The sequence below is a fragment of the Eriocheir sinensis genome, chromosome 6, assembly GCF_024679095.1.
Source record: "Eriocheir sinensis breed Jianghai 21 chromosome 6, ASM2467909v1, whole genome shotgun sequence".
In the NCBI taxonomy this organism is placed as follows: domain Eukaryota; kingdom Metazoa; phylum Arthropoda; class Malacostraca; order Decapoda; family Varunidae; genus Eriocheir; species Eriocheir sinensis.
This window is the reverse complement of record NC_066514.1, coordinates 7,233,047-7,251,196: the sequence shown is the minus strand read 5'-3', so window position 1 is coordinate 7,251,196 and position 18,150 is coordinate 7,233,047.

The window sequence follows — 18,150 nt, the reverse complement described above, 5'->3', positions numbered from 1 at the left end:
ACTCCTTCCCCCTACAAACCAATGATTCAATGTAAATCATTACTGATGGAAGTCAGCGTGCGTGCTAAAACAATGAGTTTGGAAGAACGGCAGTAGGGCTACAACCTTGATTCATTCCAGTATGTATACAGAAAGGTTAAACACATAAAAATTCATCTAACCACTGGTAGCCTCCCACACATGCAGAGAAAGTAATATAATTGCGGTATAATAATATAACAATAATAGCATTACTCATGACATGCAGTCAGGCTACAGTATATCTAACTAGTAAATATATATATATATATATATATATATATATATATATATATATATATATATATATATATATATATATATATATATATATATATATATATATATATATATGATAGCTAGTTGAGCATTGATTATTTTTCTTATGATATTCTCCTTATATCTTATGCTAGTCTTATACTCTTTCTTAATCGGCTGTTTGACTTCGCCGAAGCTAGTCATGTTCGCTAGATCGCGATTTCGGGTCCTAGACCCTTCCTCAGTAGTGAGGTCTTTCCTTGGTAAGGATACCGGCGAGAATGGTTTGGGTTGGGAGCGGGGGTGGATTTATACCGCTGTGTTGATCGTCCCATTGCGCGTCCTGGTCTCTGATTGGCTGGCAGGTGTTACTACGGGCTGCGCGGGGGTATTCTTCAAACTTGTTCTTCGCGCACTTGGTAGGGCTTGTAGATCTTCTGCTTGCATGTTTAATGTCGGGTTTGTTGTTTTGATGTAGAGTGCCTCTAGGATGGGGAGGCGTCTTGTGTCAGGACATGTTGTCAGGATCTCCGTGTTGTTTTCCAGTATTTCTCTTGTGATGTTGATTCTATGCTGCTCCTTCAGGTGTTTCTTGGGTGCTCCTGACGCGAGGTGGAATGTCAGTCGTCGCGAGAGTCTTGTTGTCGTCATGCCAACATAGGTAGAGGGAAGGACTTCACAGTTTCCTTGGTTGCACGTGAACCTATATATGACATGCGACTTTTGAAATCTCTCTATCTTTTTTGAGGGGGTGTTTTTCAGAAGGAGATGGCTGGTTTTCTTGGTCTTGTAGTATATGACCAGCTTGTTTGTTGGGGTCGGATGGCTTGACGTTTCTTCTTACTATTTGTGTGATGACCCTCTCATCTTCTTTGTAGGCGGTAGAGAATGTCGCTTTGTAAAAAATGCTGATGTCTTCTTTCTTCTCCTCTTTCTGCTTCTTGCTGTGCCAGCCGTCTATGATCTTCTTCGTCAGGCGGCTGATGTCCTTTTCGCTGAAGCCGTTGTTTATCAGAACTTGAGTTGAGCGCTCTATTTCTTGATGGACTTGCTTCCACGTACTGCAGTGTGTGAGCGCTCTTCTGATATAGGCGCAGATGGTGGAATCCTTGTACTTCGTGGGGCACTCACTTCGTCCGTTTAAGCAAAATCCTGGGTTCGTTGGTTTGGTGTAGACGCTGGTGGTAAATCTTCCGTCTTCTTGTTGGACGAGGACGTCTAGAAAAGGCATGGCTCCGTCTTCGCTGTTTTCCATGGTGAATTTCAGTCCGGAGGTTTCATGGAGGTGGAGTCTAAGGCGTTTTGCTTCGGTGGCATCCTTTGTCTTGATGAATATATCGTCATTATACCGGCAGTATATATCTGGCTTTTCTATTATTTTGAAAACTTCCTCCTCGATGCAGCCCATGAAAAAATTTGCCAAGAGTACACCAAGAGGAGAACCCATGGCTACGCCGTCTACCTGGCAGTATTTGTTTCCCCGGGGGCAGATGAACGGTGCTTCCTTTGTACAGCATTCCAGTAGTTCTCGAAGTACAGCTTCTGGGATGGCGAGGGTAGGTGTAGAGTTGTTATTGTACACACGGTCGATGATGTAGTTGATGGCGCGATCCACGGGGACATTCGTAAAGAGGGATTCGGCGTCTAGTGAAGCAACTCTTCCTCCCGCGTTGTTGTTCTTGAGGATGTCGATGAAGTCTGTTGCTGACTGCAGGCAATAGGTGGTTGGGATGTACGGTGTAAGGAGGGCGCACAATCTCTTTGTGATGTTGTAGGTAGGGGTTGGGATTTGAGATATTATTGGTCTCAATTTGTTGCCTGGCTTGTGAGTCTTGACGTTGCCATAGCAGTATCCCATCTCATATTCGCCGGTGAGTCGGTCGAACTTGACGTCGCAGGTGGAGTTATTTTTCGCTATTAGTTTGTTGAGTCTTTTCTTGAGGGCTTCCGTCGAGTTTCTTGTGATTTTCTTAAACTTGGTTGTGTCGCTGAGGATGTTGTCAATCTTGCTTAAGTATTCCTTGGTGTCGATGAGAGCGTATGCAGCAGCCTTATCTGCTCTTCTGATGGTAATGGCAGGATCAGATCGAAGTTCTTTCGCCGCATCGATGTGTCTTTTCTCGAGTATGTTACTGTTGTAGTGGCCTCTTGATTTTGTCGACTCCGTGATCACTTCTTGCTTGAAAGTTGGGCTTACAATCACCTGGCCGCTTTTTTGTAATTTCTCTACGTTGTCTATGAGTACTTCAGATTCGACTCGTTTCTGGAATTTGCTTGGTCTTGACAGTACGTGGCAGTTGAGACCCATATTAAGTACTTCATGTTGGTCTGTGGTAAGAGTCTTGCTGGTTAAGTTGATGTACGAGTCTTTAGGACGCGAATACTTGACGTTGCCACCGTTTAATCTAACCAATTTGTTTTGGTTAGCTCTGGCAATGGAATGCCTGTGTTTGTCTAGAGCCTCTTTTAGTTTGGTGTCTATGATCTCCTTTACAGAGGTGTCAACGTCAGTATTCTGCCATTTCTCATCGAGCTCCTCGAGTTGTTGCTGAAGCTCTTCTACCTTTAGCTGGAGTTCTCTTATCCTTTGCTGCATGAAGTTAGTTCTTTCTTCATTGTTCGGCCTGTGTCGGCGTCTTCTGCTCTTGTTAACTGCCCCATCACTAGGAATATTGAGGGTGTATAATTATGGGCAGGAGTCTTTCTCTAATGCATATCTCATTGAATGTGATAGCTAGTTGAGCATTGATTATTTTTCTTAAGATATTCTCCTTATATCTTATGATAGTCTTATACTCTTTCTTAATCGGCTGTATGACTTCGCCGTGGGACGCAGTGGGACGACCAACACAGCGGTATAAATCCACCCCCGCTATGTATCTATCTATTTATCTATCTATCTATCTATCTATCTATCTATCTATCTATCTATCTATCTATCTATCTATATATATATATATATATATATATATATATATATATATATATATATATATATATATATATATATATATATATATATATATATATATATATATATATATGTATGTATCTATCTATTTATCTATCTATCTATCTACATCTATATCTATCTATCTATCTATCTATCTATCTATCTATATATATATATATATATATATATATATAACTATATATATATATATATATATATATATATATATATATATATCTATATATATATCTATATCTATCTATCTATATATCTATCTCTATCTATCTCTCTCTCTCTCTCTCTCTCTCTCTCTCTCTCTCTCTCTCTCTATATATATATATATATATATATATATATATATATATATATATATATATATATATATATATATATATATATATGTCAGTGGTGGGCACCGATCACTTTTTTGCTGTTCCGATCCCCGATCATCCGATCAGTTTGGGCAACTGATTCGATTCCGATTATCCGATCATTTTTTAAGTACTGCTGTTCCGATCACCATTCCGATCATCCGATCATTAAAACTTATAATAATTACCATTAATTTTTAAAATTATAATTACAAGAAACATCTATTCTAGGCGTTCTTTAAGTAATAATTTCAAGTAAGTAGTAACTTATTTATTTGCTAATAAATATCTTTATTTTTCCTCTTTCTTTTAGTATATAGGACATGGTAAAGAAAAAAATGTTATCCTAACTGCTTATTTTAGGCGTTTATTTAAGTCTACTCTTTCTATTCAATTTCTGAAAGTATGAAAAAGGAATTATGTTCGCTATTTTAACTTTTGTTTGAAGTTGATTTAGATTTTTGACAAACATTTTCAACTTTTTAATATTTGATCATCGATATCTAGGAAATATTTTTTTCACTATTCTATAAAAAGAACGAGCGATTGAGATCATTAATCTCCTATCCTTCCTGATTAAATAGCTTTCTGAATAAAAGGTATTAGTCCATAAATAAATTAGTTACAAGAAGATCATAAGCAATATTTTTCAATTTTTTTATATTTTATCATCGATATCTAGGAAATATTTTTTACTGTTCTATAATAAACGAGCGATAGTGATCATTAATCTCCTATCCTTTCTGATTAAATAGCTTTCTGAATAAAAGATATATAAATAAATTAGTTACAAGAACATAAGCAATAAGATTTTGATTTTAGGTGAGCTGGTGTTGTGTCATCTGCCATCCACGTATCCTAAGACATCCCATCCTGATCTGCGCATGCGTGGAACCCGATGTTTACAAACACAGTGTTGATATCGTAGTTTGTCCAGGCAAGATGGCGGCAAGACAGCATGGCAGCTTTTATGGGAAAATGGCCAAATAAAAAAATGACATGGATCCCATAATTCAGATAACCTACCATTAAATGGAGAGAATCTGACGGCCAGTGTTAGACTTCCCCATTCCAATCCCTTACCCGTGGCCATAACCCGTAGTGTAAAGTGTCCCCATGTGGTTGGGGTTGCTTTACGCTACCCCGTGAGGGTGCGGATGAGGTAGGGTGCAGGACATCTTCGGCTTTTCCTTCGTATATTTCATGAGCAAATAGTGTTCTATTTGTTATTATAGAAGGACATATATTGAAAAGTATCAGAATATTTGAATGACTGATATTATATCGCAAATTTTGCTGAAGTTAATATATTCTTAGTTTGAAAAGATTTTGGTGTTTCCATTTGATTGTAAACGTACAGTTATTTCTGAAGATTCATTTATAATTGTCCCCAAGAATGGCTAAAGACAGCATTATTATGGGAATACTTAACATATACCATAAAAAATAGCATTTCTTGGCGACCACCTTGATTTAAGGCAAAAATGCCATAAATGACACGACCTGGCAACCTCGGTGTGGCTGTCCTGGGCCCGTATCCTCGAGAGCTATTAACTTTTACTCTTAAAGTTACTATCAAAGTTAATAGTTTCAATTTATTAAGAGTAAAAGCTATCCTCGTCAACTTTGAGTGTAGGTATTAGCAAATCCTGGCTACTATTATCTTCTTCTTCTTCTTCTTTATGGCGGGCTCGTTGCTAAGGACGCCTCCGTGCAAAACGTAAACATCCGACATGAATTAAGTATATATTTCAAAAGAAAAATAAAGAAAAGATGTATAAATGTACAACAGAAACATAATAAATGGCAAACACAAGAAAATACTGAGTTTTGTGGCAGATAGAAGCAGCCTCAAAGGCTGTTTTTACTCCGTCACTCGTCAATGCCCGTATCTCCCCGCCTGCGTCACGACTTGCTCTGCTGAAATTACCGCACCATAACCACGTCATCTGCCCCAATGATCTACGGGCCGGAGAACCAGCGCAGAAAAGGAGTAAGTTTAATTGGTCGCCAGATGAAACGGTCTTCTTACATCAAATTCATGAAAAAATACGTATAATCAGAGGGTGTTATGGGAAGAGTATCAACCCTGAGGATAAGAAGAGAGCGTGGACTGAAGTGGCAGAAGCTGTAACAAGGTTGGTAATCACATATTCATGGTTCAATCAGCTTACAAACTAACCTAACCTAATCAATTGGGTATTTTTTGCATAATAACACAACCACTGACCTTCCAAACAGAACATACCTTTTCATTCTGTATCTGAATAGTTTCATTATGACCATTTCTGCCACAACCCCCTCTCCCTCAACAACCTAACATAACTAAACCTAACCATGCCAAACCTGCCCTGTCCTACCGAACACATCCTAACTTAACATGCCAAGTTTGTTGGGGGGGAAGAGGGGGTTGGTATAGATAGTTAAGGCATATTTGCCCTGTTTTCATTCTTTATTTATTATTATTTTTTTTATTGGGGGGGGGGAATGCTAGGCATGCCAGACTATGGACACTTTTACAAGTACTTTATGTCAAGACTATATGGGAATGGGTAGGTTTTGTGAGAACGGTAAAGTAAGATTAAAATAGTATATTTATAGCATTGGTCAAACAGATTATGGTGATATAATATTAGATTGGAATGTACTCAAGATAATGAAATTAAGGTTAATGCTTTTATTTTTTTGTTACATATTCACATATTCATGATTCAAGTAACTTGCAAACTAACCTAACCTCGTCAAATGGGTATTTTTGTATACAAACACAACCACAGAGTTTCCAAACAGAACATACTTTTTCCTACTGCTTCACGTGAATAGCATCATCATGACCATTTCTGCTGCAACCCCCACTCCCTCAACAATCTAACATAACTAAACCAACTCCTGGAGGGACCCCACTGCCGAGCAGGGTTAGCCAGATCACTTTCGACCCAAGACCCAGGCCAGGACCAATAGTCCAAGAGCCAGCAAGGATTTATTTACCCCAAAGAGTGCAAATGGTTTGCAATTATTTTTTGTTTCTACATGGTATTAGAGTCTCAGAAAGGTGAGTCTTACAAAATTCCAGTGGTGGGTGTGGGTGTGATGACGTCATCAATATGGCGGCCGGGCTACCGCGAGCTTGCCACATTCTATAAAGCATAACTTCTCAATGGTTTGTGATAGAAGGATAGGATTTTTTCCATAAGGATGCTAATGAAATTCCCAATATCTTTTATTGATATGCATTTTTACCCAACTTTGATAGTTTTGTTGGAAATTACATTAAAACAAGAAAAAATGGTAATCTCGTTTACTCATTGTCTAGTTTAGCCTCTATGTACAAAGAAACCATAATACTTATGAAAAAATTGTCACGAACAAAAAAGTTTCCTTCTTTTGTAAGGATCAACATGATATATAACAATATATAATTTTAACAAAGGTTGATGGTAAAGAAGCATAATTCCTAACACAAAAATAACATCAAGCATCGAACATAAGCCCATATTGGATAATTATGGGAATTTAGCGTAAGTTATTAGTTATTAGTTTCCTTCTCAAAATAAGCTGAACACAATATTATATTAATACGTAGATTACAGGAATAGAGAATATGAACTGATTTAGAAATCACTGAAAGAACCTAAGTTTTATAGATTTTCCTCCTCACAGCTTTCATCGGAACTGCTATCATCGGAACATGAGTCACTTTCTTCATTCTCTGCGGCTGGGTCTTTTTCTATGATAGTTTCCAGGTTTTCTGGTAACATTGGACCATCATACCAATGTATGCGATACCTGTCATTTTCTACATGCCATCCATGTTTGCTAGGATCAAGACCCATATCCGGTTTCCGACAAACTGCTCGCTTCCATATCCATGCGACTGCATTGCTTCTTCTAATTTTTTGCAGCAAAACAGCTTTAGATGGAGGTATCATTGTTGGGTCCATTCCTTTCACTTTAGATGAAGATTGTTTGTTAGGGGTAGTTTTTCTCAAAAAGAAGCTGTATCTCACATCAGACACAGAAGATGATCCAGGCTTGCCATACATTGCACATACAAATTTCTCTATCCCAACAATGACTTCATTACTTATAAGTGATATAGATTCACCAAGGTGACAGAAACATTTTTGGTATTTAGGATGTTTAAGCATGATTTCAAAGGGTTTCACCTTTCCTTGTCTTGCAAATGCTGCTGTGTAGTCAGATCCTGTAAATGCATGATAGGCAGGCAATGCATGAACAAGATCGTGCCCGAGTTCCTGTTTAATGCAAGTTACATCAATCATCCTTCTGCTATTATTTGAAGACACACCACAATCAAACCAAATCTGGGAGTTCTTGAAATGCTTTTGATGGTAGATTAATAGTACTAGAACATCAGTGTCATTTGACCGAACCAAAATATTTTTTTCCTTATCATTAAGACTTGATGCATATTTAATGTGCCATATTATCTTTGTGTCCGCCTCTTGATGATCACAAGCAAGATCAGGTAGTTCTGAAACTTCTAAATTATCTTTGTACATGTATTTGTAGCATTTAGAATCTACTCCAACATAGAGAACTTTGTCTCTAAGAAGGGGAGCATATTTCTGACTTTTCCATTCTTTTTGCAGAAAACATATTAGTGATTCTTTAAAGTGCTTACTTCTGAACGCATCCAATAACTTTTTGGGAGTTTTCTGATCTGCTCCTGTTACTGTTATGTCTCCAGTTGGTACAGATGATCGCCGGTCATGCTCACAATCTTTAATAGTTTTATAGTCATAAGTGTCAAACAACATATGCAGTTCCTTGGCTGATGTAGAACGAACAGCAATCTCCAATAATTTATATGCCAGATTTCCGTACGTTTCTGGCAATTTCAATGTATGCAGCAGAAACATAGCATCATACACAGCCACGTCTATGTAAGGTTTACCCGTGTTTGCACTTTGCTCAAAGTCCATACGTTGATACTTTTCTAGCTTGTGCATTAACTTACTTTTATCTGTTTTGTTCATAAATCCACCAATATCAGATAGAGAGAATGGCACAGGTGTGAGAGGATACTCCATAACTTTCATTACATTATAGTTATTAATAGCAGCCATATGAAGGATTCTTCCGAAAGCATCCAGTGTGCATTTGGTGACTACTAGCTTCTTTTCTTCCCTATTCCTCTGACTTGATGCAATGGAGGATGCACAGGTCTTTACCAGAGTCCGAGGTATAGGCTTCTCAATGTTTTTCGGATCCTCTACGTACAATTCTTTAAATTTTAAATTTGGAACAGTCTAGATGTTACACCTTCACTACTTGTCTTGAAGTTACATCTTCACTATTAATAGATAGGTAGTCGAGTTATTTTTAATCAATAATTGAACAAGTGAACAAAATACCCTAAAGAGAATGTATATGATGAACACTTGCAATACAGATAGGAATACAAATGAGAATATAATCATTGATCTCGATATACAATTGCTTATGACTTAACATTTGGTATCTCACTAAATCTCACTGGTTGCACACACAACACTCACAGACAGACAGACGTGTATATATGAATCGTGTAAGGGTCCATTTCTCAAAATTTTCCTATACTAAGAAATTCAAAGATAAGTCACTTAATTTTAGCATTCATCAGAACATGTTATATATCATGTTGATCCTAACAAAAGAAGGAAACTTTTTTGTTCGTGACAATTTTTTCATAAGTATTATGGTTTCTTTGTACATAGAGGCTAAACTAGACAATGAGTAAACGAGATTACCATTTTTTCTTGTTTTAATGTAATTTCCAACAAAACTATCAAAGTTGGGTAAAAATGCATATCAATAAAAGATATTGGGAATTTCATTAGCAACCTTATGGAAAAAATCCTATCCTTCTATCACAAACCATTGAGAAGTTATGCTTTATAGAATGTGGCAAGCTCGCGGTAGCCCGGCCGCCATATTGATGACGTCATCACACCCACACCCACCACTGGAATTTTGTAAGACTCACCTTTCTGAGACTCTAATACCATGTAGAAACAAAAAATAATTGCAAACCATTTGCACTCTTCGGGTAAATAAATCTTGTGCTGGCTCTTGGACTACAAGACTATCGCCGCCGCCGCCATTTGAATGCCTTATTTCCCATATTTGGGTATTTTTTGCTACAACCACTGCATCCAGGTGGTGCCTGGTGATCCGAAATTGTAGGTACTCTATGCCAGTTACATATTTACCCATAGATATGTGCCGAAAACCATGAATAATAAGTTAAAAGTGGTGCAGTGGGCGGGGCGTTGAAATTTTCATTTCGGGCCCAGCAAGAGGCCTGTAGTGGCTTTAAACGAAAACAGTTGGATGAATAGATGTGTGGAGAGCCATATATGTATGGCGGGGCAAGGGTTTTGTGGCCGGGCGAGGGAGGGGAGTGAAACGCGACGGCTGTGTTTTATAAAGAATAGCACCCACCCGGGTGTTACATTGGCGCTGTGTCCAGGGGTAATGGGCTCCCTCCCACCACAGGCTCAAGGGCCAGTGCGACGGAGATGAGCACCGAGGCCACGCGCTGCTATAGCATATGCCCCCAACTTTACCTTTACCTTACAGTGACTGACGTGTTTATTGCCGATACATGTTGATTTATTATTTATCATTACCTACCCAGTTAATTTTCATCATCATTGGTAACCCCCATTTATGCATAATGTAAAGATGAATCGTTTGGTTCAGTGACTTTGTGTTATTTGGGTCACTGATATCACAAAAAAATACCAGTTAGGTTAGATTATCAATGAGTGAAGCAGTAACAATTCAATATTATATTTAAATGGTAATCAATTGCTAATCTAGCAGCAGTAGATTGCTATCCATCAAGTAAGGCTCAGTTGCCTTAGATTGTACTGCGGCAACTAGGCCTGATAAGGGAGCCTCCCATAACCCACTTGGCGAGTGGGGTACCTCTTTGGCCGACTCGGTAAGGAGTGGCTCTCCCGTCACGCTGGTCGCGGGTTCAAGATAAGTACAAGATAACTAATAATGCGGCTACAGGTCCAAATAGGTTAAGTTTCCTAAATGACGAGTTTTGTTTAAAATTATATTCCATCATATTTTTGTTGCCGAGGTATAATTTGAAGGCATGAATAGTATTTCAATTGTTGTAGAAAGTATCCAATTTGGATTATCAATATACAGTCATCTATCAAAGGTGGCATATGCTGGGGTGTGTGTCGCCTCACCCACCCTACAACGCCAAGTCCGAGGGTCCCTCCGGACAAGTCTCCATGCAGGGCCCCCTTTCATCCTGAGTACCTCCTGGCAGGATTTATCAACTTGCTCAAGTCACAAACTCTGTAGGTGTCATTATTAGTTTCTTCTGATCTTAGAGTGAATCAAAACTGTAAAGTTAACATGTACCCAGTTATGATAATCATTATTAATAGTTTCGTGTATTTTTTAATTTCGTGTCAACGTGTTCCATCAATGTCCCCAATCACACCTGGGAACCCAGCAATGTCTTGAAATTCAGTTTCTTTCTTGATTAATCTGTGTAATAAGAAAAAAAAAAAACAGGGGTGGTGCCTGTTTCATGGAGGCAGGCACACGTTATTCCAATATTTAAGAAGGGAGACAAATCTTCTATGGAGAACTATAGGCCGATTAGTTTGACGTCAGTTATAGGTAAAATGATTGAGTCAATAATAGCTGATAGTATTAGGGACCATATAGACAGACATAGTTTAATTCACGACTCACAGCATGGGTTTACTAAAGGAAAGTCGTGCCTCACTAATCTTATATCCTTTTACAATAGAGTATACGAGGCAGCTGACAATGATGAGAGCCATGATGTGGTTTATCTTGATTTTAGTAAGGCCTTCGATAAGGTACCTTACCAGAGACTGTTAAATAAAGTCAGGGCTCATGGGATAAGAGGGAAGGTATTTGATTAGATTAAGGCGTGGATTAGCGACAGGAAACAGAGGGTTACCATTAACGGTAAAAAATCCGAATGGGGTAATGTTACCAGTGGGGTTCCTCAAGGTTCAGTTTTAGGCCCACTTCTATTCATTATCTACATCAATGACATAGACAATGGGATAACTAGTGACATAGGTAAATTTGCAGATGACACCAAAATAGGACACACTATTAGGGCAGGGGAGGATGCTAGAGCACTGCAGGAGGATCTCAACAAACTGTCAACTTGGTCAGAGAAATGGCAGATGAATTTTAACATCACCAAGTGTAGCGTACTTAGTGTAGGAACATGCATCCCATTACACGGGTATAGTATAGACTCCACAGCGATAGGCAGATCAGAGTGTGAAAGGGATTTGGGAGTGTTAGTGAACTCTGACCTAAAACTAAGGAAGCAATGTATTAGTGTGAGGAATAGGGCTAACAGGGTATTAGGCTTTATTAACAGGACGGTAACCAACAGGAGTGCAGAGGTCATCCTCAGACTCTATTTAGCGTTAGTTAGGCCACACTTAGATTATGCTGTCCAGTTTTGGTGCCCACACTACAGAATGGACATCAACTTGCTAGAATCAGTTCAGAGGAGGATGACCAAGATGATTCAGGGGCTGAGGAACCTCCCATATCAAAATAGGCTGAAACATCTAAACTTACATTCGCTAGAGAGACGAAGAGTGTGGGGAGATCTGATAGAAGTATTCAAATGGGTCAAGGGTTACAACAAAGGCGATATAAGTAAAGTACTGAGAATTAGCCAACAGGATAGAACTCGCAGTAATGGATTTAAATTAGAAAAGTATAGATTTAGGAGAGATATAGGCAAGTATTGGTTTAGTAATAGGGTGGTGGGGGAATGGAATAGACTCAGCAATCACATAGTTAGTGCAGGGACAATAGCTTGTTTTAAGAGTAGACTGGATAGCTACATGGACGAGGACGACAGGTGGCAGTGAGGTGTGGGTGCAGTAAGGTGACGGGGTGCTGGATGCGTGCCTTGGTACCGCCGGTATAACGAGGATCAAGCCTCTACCTGTAACCCCTGTAACTACACCTCACCCACCGTGAGTAGTGGGGGGATTCTGGAGCTGCCCTGTGTAGGCCACCTGGCCTCTTGCAGTTTCCCTATGTTCTTATGTTCTTAATTTTTGTACCTGTTGATAATTGTGCTCAATGTTTTTATTAGTTAAATAAATGCATTTGTACAGTTGTTTCGCTTTATTTTCTTATGCCGGAGGATAGAATTGATCTTGATTTTCATGATCCTATTTGTGCTAAGTGAATGAGAGAGTTATAGTTCAGCAATGTTATCATTAGGTAAGGTTGGAGGCATTTGATAAGCTGTGTGTTGTCTTGATCTTGACAAGTAATTGTTGTAACCCGCAATCCCGGGTCACACAGGGGCGACGACACACTGTTTGTATTAGTGACACTTGACTTAAAATTCTAGTACTTTAGGAGTATTTAAAGGAGTTCGTAAATGGGGTGATGAAACGGTGTCGCCTTTCTTATATGTATTTTATTCTACCTTAATACTACTTAATATTACAGAGGGTAAAAATATTGTTTAAACCAGCGACTGGCTTACTAGACTCAATGAGTCTTCAGGTTTTCTTTCACTATTGGTTACTGACGTTAACACTGGTATAATATTGAGTAAAAACTCACACAATAAAGTATCATAGAAATATAATCCTAAGTAAAACTAAGATAATAGAACACAATAGATATGTTAGATACGCTTTCCTCTATGGTAATTCTTCACTCCATACTCACAGTAGCAAAGATGAATGTTCTGCCCATGTTGTCTAGGGAAGGACAACTGAGTGTCCAGCAACGAACAGAGTGCTGGTTGATCTGAGGTCAAACCAGAATAAATGCTTCTTATATAGGCATGACATACATACAGACATCACGAGGGTAATACGTCAGGCGTGTGAGTCATACATCAAACTCACACCGAGCTCATACAATAATCTACCTAACCGACATGCTTAAGTCACGCGGTGACGCAGCTTTGTTTTCATAACATTTTGTTCCGCGGTTGATCGTGTTTTGGCCGCGGTTGATTGTGTTTTGGCCGCGGTTGATTGTGTTTTGGCTTAGAGAGATAAGCGGGTGCGTTAATGGGCAATTGTGTATAGGTTGGTAAATGAACAGTGCGTTTGGGGACAATCATGTGTTGGAGTCCGTGTTGTGCTTTAGCGGTCGATACCGCTGTTGTCATCGGAAAATATTGCCGGAGAAGATGATGACACTGGAGCGAGTGGTGTCGCAGCCCGCGGTTCACCACATACCCCCCCCGTTAAAATCACGCCACGTCCTCGTGGCATGAAGCGTTCCGCCCGGCGGACGACCATGGAGGGCCTAGACGGGGATGGCGGGATCGTGGGGGAGGAGTCCTGCGAGAGACGGGACCTGAAGAGACAGAAGAAGGCCACCCCACCGGCGACGAAGACGACGCCGAGGAGGAGCAGCCACCCCCACCAAGGGAGGAAGGGGTCGAAGGCGGGGACCGGAGAGACGGATTCCTGGAGCGCGTGAAGTGCTGGAGGGAGGTCCAGCGGGGGGGCCAGAGACGACCCGGGCGACGGCGGCGGGAGGGAAGGGCCAAGGGAGTCTTGGCCAGGAGCGATGAGACCACGTCACGTCCGATGTGGAAGGGGCGCGATGAACCGTCAGCGGGGCGTCACCGTCCATAGTAGCAGAGGCAGGGAGGCTGAAGGCGTCGGAGTGGGCACTACAGCCCATACCGAGGCTGAGGAGACCCGTCCCGTTGATGGTCTGCCTCTATTTGGAGACCGGGCTGTCCGGGCAGACCATGGTGACCACCTGGGGAGTATCGGTAGCGAAGACCCAGCCCGCAGGAGACGGATGAAGACCGGGGAAGACTCTGAGGAGAGACTTAGAACACAGCTAGAGGGCGTCTGGGCGATCGAGAAAGAGAGCGATCTCGCAGCGCCGGACAGAAGTCGAGTAGACACGGGCGACATGGGGACATACATAGAGCAGGAGGTGTTTAGAACAGCGGTCCAAGGAGTCTAAGAGCATATAGTGAGTGCGGTCTTCAGAAACCGCAAGGTAGTGGAAAGCGTGTCGGTGTGCAGAAAATATGGCGTGCCATCAAGATGAAAAGGCAACGCGTCCATTTTAAACACATCGAACACGTCAGAGGATCCCTTCATGGGGATTTGTAAGTAGAAGTGAAGGGTTCCTGAGGAAAGCGTACCTTTAGAAATAACCCTAGAGACATCTCTATACAATGCTAAATATTCATGTGCTGCAGGGAAAAGTAAGCCTGGGTAATGGAGTGACGCATTGCTGAGCACACGAAATAGTACATCATTCGGAAGGAGGAGAGGGGAAACCTGCGTTTGGGACAGCTGCTGAAGGCCAAGCTTGAGATTCAGAGTATCATGATTTAGGTCACTAAGTGCCAACTGAATGAGAATGATAGTCTCCAAAATACGAATTTCCACTTCAATTTGCAAGGTTTTTAGTGAGAACTGACGGATAATAGCTGAGGCCAAAGCCGAGGCGGACTCTAGACGGGAGATGGCAGAATGAACATGACGGAGGTCCCGAACTGTGGCGTTGAGGACTTCCTGATGGAGGTTAAGTTGACGTCTCTCGTCTGTGGACAGAGTGTAGAGCTGGGAGAGCTTCCCGTGTATCACATCTATTTGGGCCTGAGTGGCCGTACCGAAAAGGAGGTTTGCTACCGAGCCAAGGAAATCCACGGCCCCTCGCTTCTGGCGAGTCCGAAATGGGCTTCCATCTCTACCACTCATAGCCGACAGAAAGCTGTTAAGATCTTTGAATAACTTCGCAAACTCAATGTGAAAAGAGTCTAGAGTGCGCCTGAGCAGACCAACAGTAGGGAACGATTGATTCATATGTTCAATCGACCATGAAACTTCCGCTGTTAGATTTGCCACGTTGATGAGAGGACGTTGGATGTCGTCCGTCTTGATGACGACGGGGACAACATAGTACCGTCCTGTCAACAGCATCTTAAAGACTGGGGAGAAGACGAGGCTGGACGAATGGGTTGCTCCAGGAGGATCAAGGGAAGACAAGGAGAGGGCAACACCCAGGATCTGTAATTATAGGGGGCATCAGTTCGTTGGTCGTTGGCGATACTCAAGAGGGTGTTCCATGACATTGGGGAGAGAAGGGGGTACCGTATTGGAGCGTAATGAGCGACTGACACAGGGCTCTGAAGGAGCTGAGGGAACCAATGAGGGGACCTCTGAAGCATCTGAGGAGACAGGAGCCGGTGAGGAGAGCTCGGAAGGAGCTGGAAAGGACAATGGCAGCGGCTCCTCGTGGGAATAAGTCATGGTGATTGGGTCCACTTCTACTACTTGATCAGGGAGAGGGTATGCACGCCTGACATTAGGAGAGTCATGGAAGCCAAGAGAGTCCTCGTGAACGACCTGAACATTATTTGTGTGAACTGTCTTGATCTTACCACCTCTAACATGACGCAGTCGTAAGACTACAGGGCTTATTTTTTCTAGCACCCTAAAAGGTCCATTGAACAAGGGCTGGAGCTTCTTTGGTTCGCCCTTTGTACATACATGCCTTAAGTAGACCCGATCTCCTACTACCACCTGTTTGGGTTTGGATTTCCTAAACATTCTTTCTGACTCCTGCCATCCTATATCTATATTGGTCTGACATAGTTTATAGGTCCGCTGCGCGACACTAGAAGTAAATGCTTTATAGCTGTCAACATCATAACAAGGTTGGAGTTTATTCTCAAGCACTTCAAAAGGAACATTTGGGTCCCGAGAGAAAAGCAAGAAATATGGTGAATCTTTCAGAACACGATGGTAGGCAGTGTTGTAGGCGTGTGTTGCAACCGGAAGCATTTGGTCCCAGATACCGCGATTGTCCTCGCACAAAGTTCTCAAGATATTTATTAAGGTGCCATTACGCCTTTCTATCACACCGTTTGCAGACGGGTGATAAGGAGTTGTCCTTAGATGATCAATCTGTAACAACTGAGTCAACTCTCGTAAGAGAGTGTTGACGAACTCCTTTCCTTGATCCGTGACTAGAATCGGCGGGATGCTGTGTACACAGACTACGTTCTTGTAGAACGCAGCTGCCACTTCCTTGGCTGCCTTCGTACGAAGGGGGGTTGCTACCAAGAAGCGTGACAGGATGTCTATCACTGTCAGTACATACCTATAGCCTTCGTCTGAAACAGACAAAGGTCCGACAATATCCATATGGACTCTGTCAAACGGTTGGCCAACCTCTGGATACCTCATAAGTGGAGCTGGCGGGGATCCCTCTTCTTAAACCGACAACAGACAGGACAAGATCTGACATATTGCTCCACGTCCGCCTTCATTCCCGGCCAGTACGCAAACTTGCGACAGCGTGCCAACGTAACCTTAGTGCCTCCATGCCCTGCAGGTAGCATGGAATGCGCCAAAGCTAACGCGTTAGGAATGTAGCTTGGTGGAACGATAACCAGTCTTTTCTGCTTGTTGTATTCATCGCAAACATCGCGGTAGAGAATGCCGTTCTCTACACACTTCACTAAGAGGCAGTTTTTTGAAGTGCCTCTTAGCTGCATTTAACGTTACATTGCTCCTCTCTGCAACCTTTCTCTCATCTCTCTCATCTCTCTCATGTACGTTACCACCGGTGGTCTGTTCAAAAGCATGCTTCAATTCTCTCAGTTCAGGATCGCGATCCTGGTGCTCCATGAGTCCAGCAAGACTCCAATGGAGAAACTTATCCTGTTTGTCATGTCCCTCCGGAGAGGCGACAGACATGTCCTGTCCACCCGTAAGGGTGACAGACATAATTCGAGCATCCAATTCGCCTTCTATCACGTCGCTCTCCTGATTCCTAATCCTTGACAAAAAATCTGCTACCATGTTGCTGGAGCCTGGGAGATAATCAATACTAAAGTCAAATTCTCCTAGAAGTGTCTGCCAGCGTGCAATCCTGCTGCTAGGTACTGTGCTTTTTAACAGCCAAGTCAGTGGTCTATGGTCCGACAGGATGTGTATCCTATAACCCAAGATAAGGGGTCGGTTAGTACTGAGGCCATAGATGACTGCTAAAGCTGCTCTCTCTACCGCTGAGTAGTTACGTTCTGCTCCATTCAGGGTTCTACTAAAATATGCTATGGGACGTAAACTACCATTTTCATCCTTTTGTTGCAACACACCACCTATTGCCTTATCTGACGCATCTGTGGTGAGATTGAAGGGCTTCCGGAAATCCGGAAAGGCTAAAACAATGTCAGTCGTTAGACTGTTCTTTAGTGTGCTAAATGCATGCAATGCCTCTTCATTCCACTCCAGATGTGTCTTATCATTCTTGGTTACTTTCCTCCCTTTGAGTAAATTATTAAGTGGGATGCTATCTTGGCAAAGTCTTTAATGAATTTCCTATAAACATTAACCAATCCCAGGAAACCTTGAAGTTCTTTGACTGTTTTCGGAGGAGTGAGTTGTTGCACCGCCTGTACCTTTGAGGGCTGAGGCTTCAAGCCAGAAGCACTAACAATGTGACCCAGATAATCTACTTGCTCTTTGAAAAAGGAACACTTATCTAGTCTTAAGGACA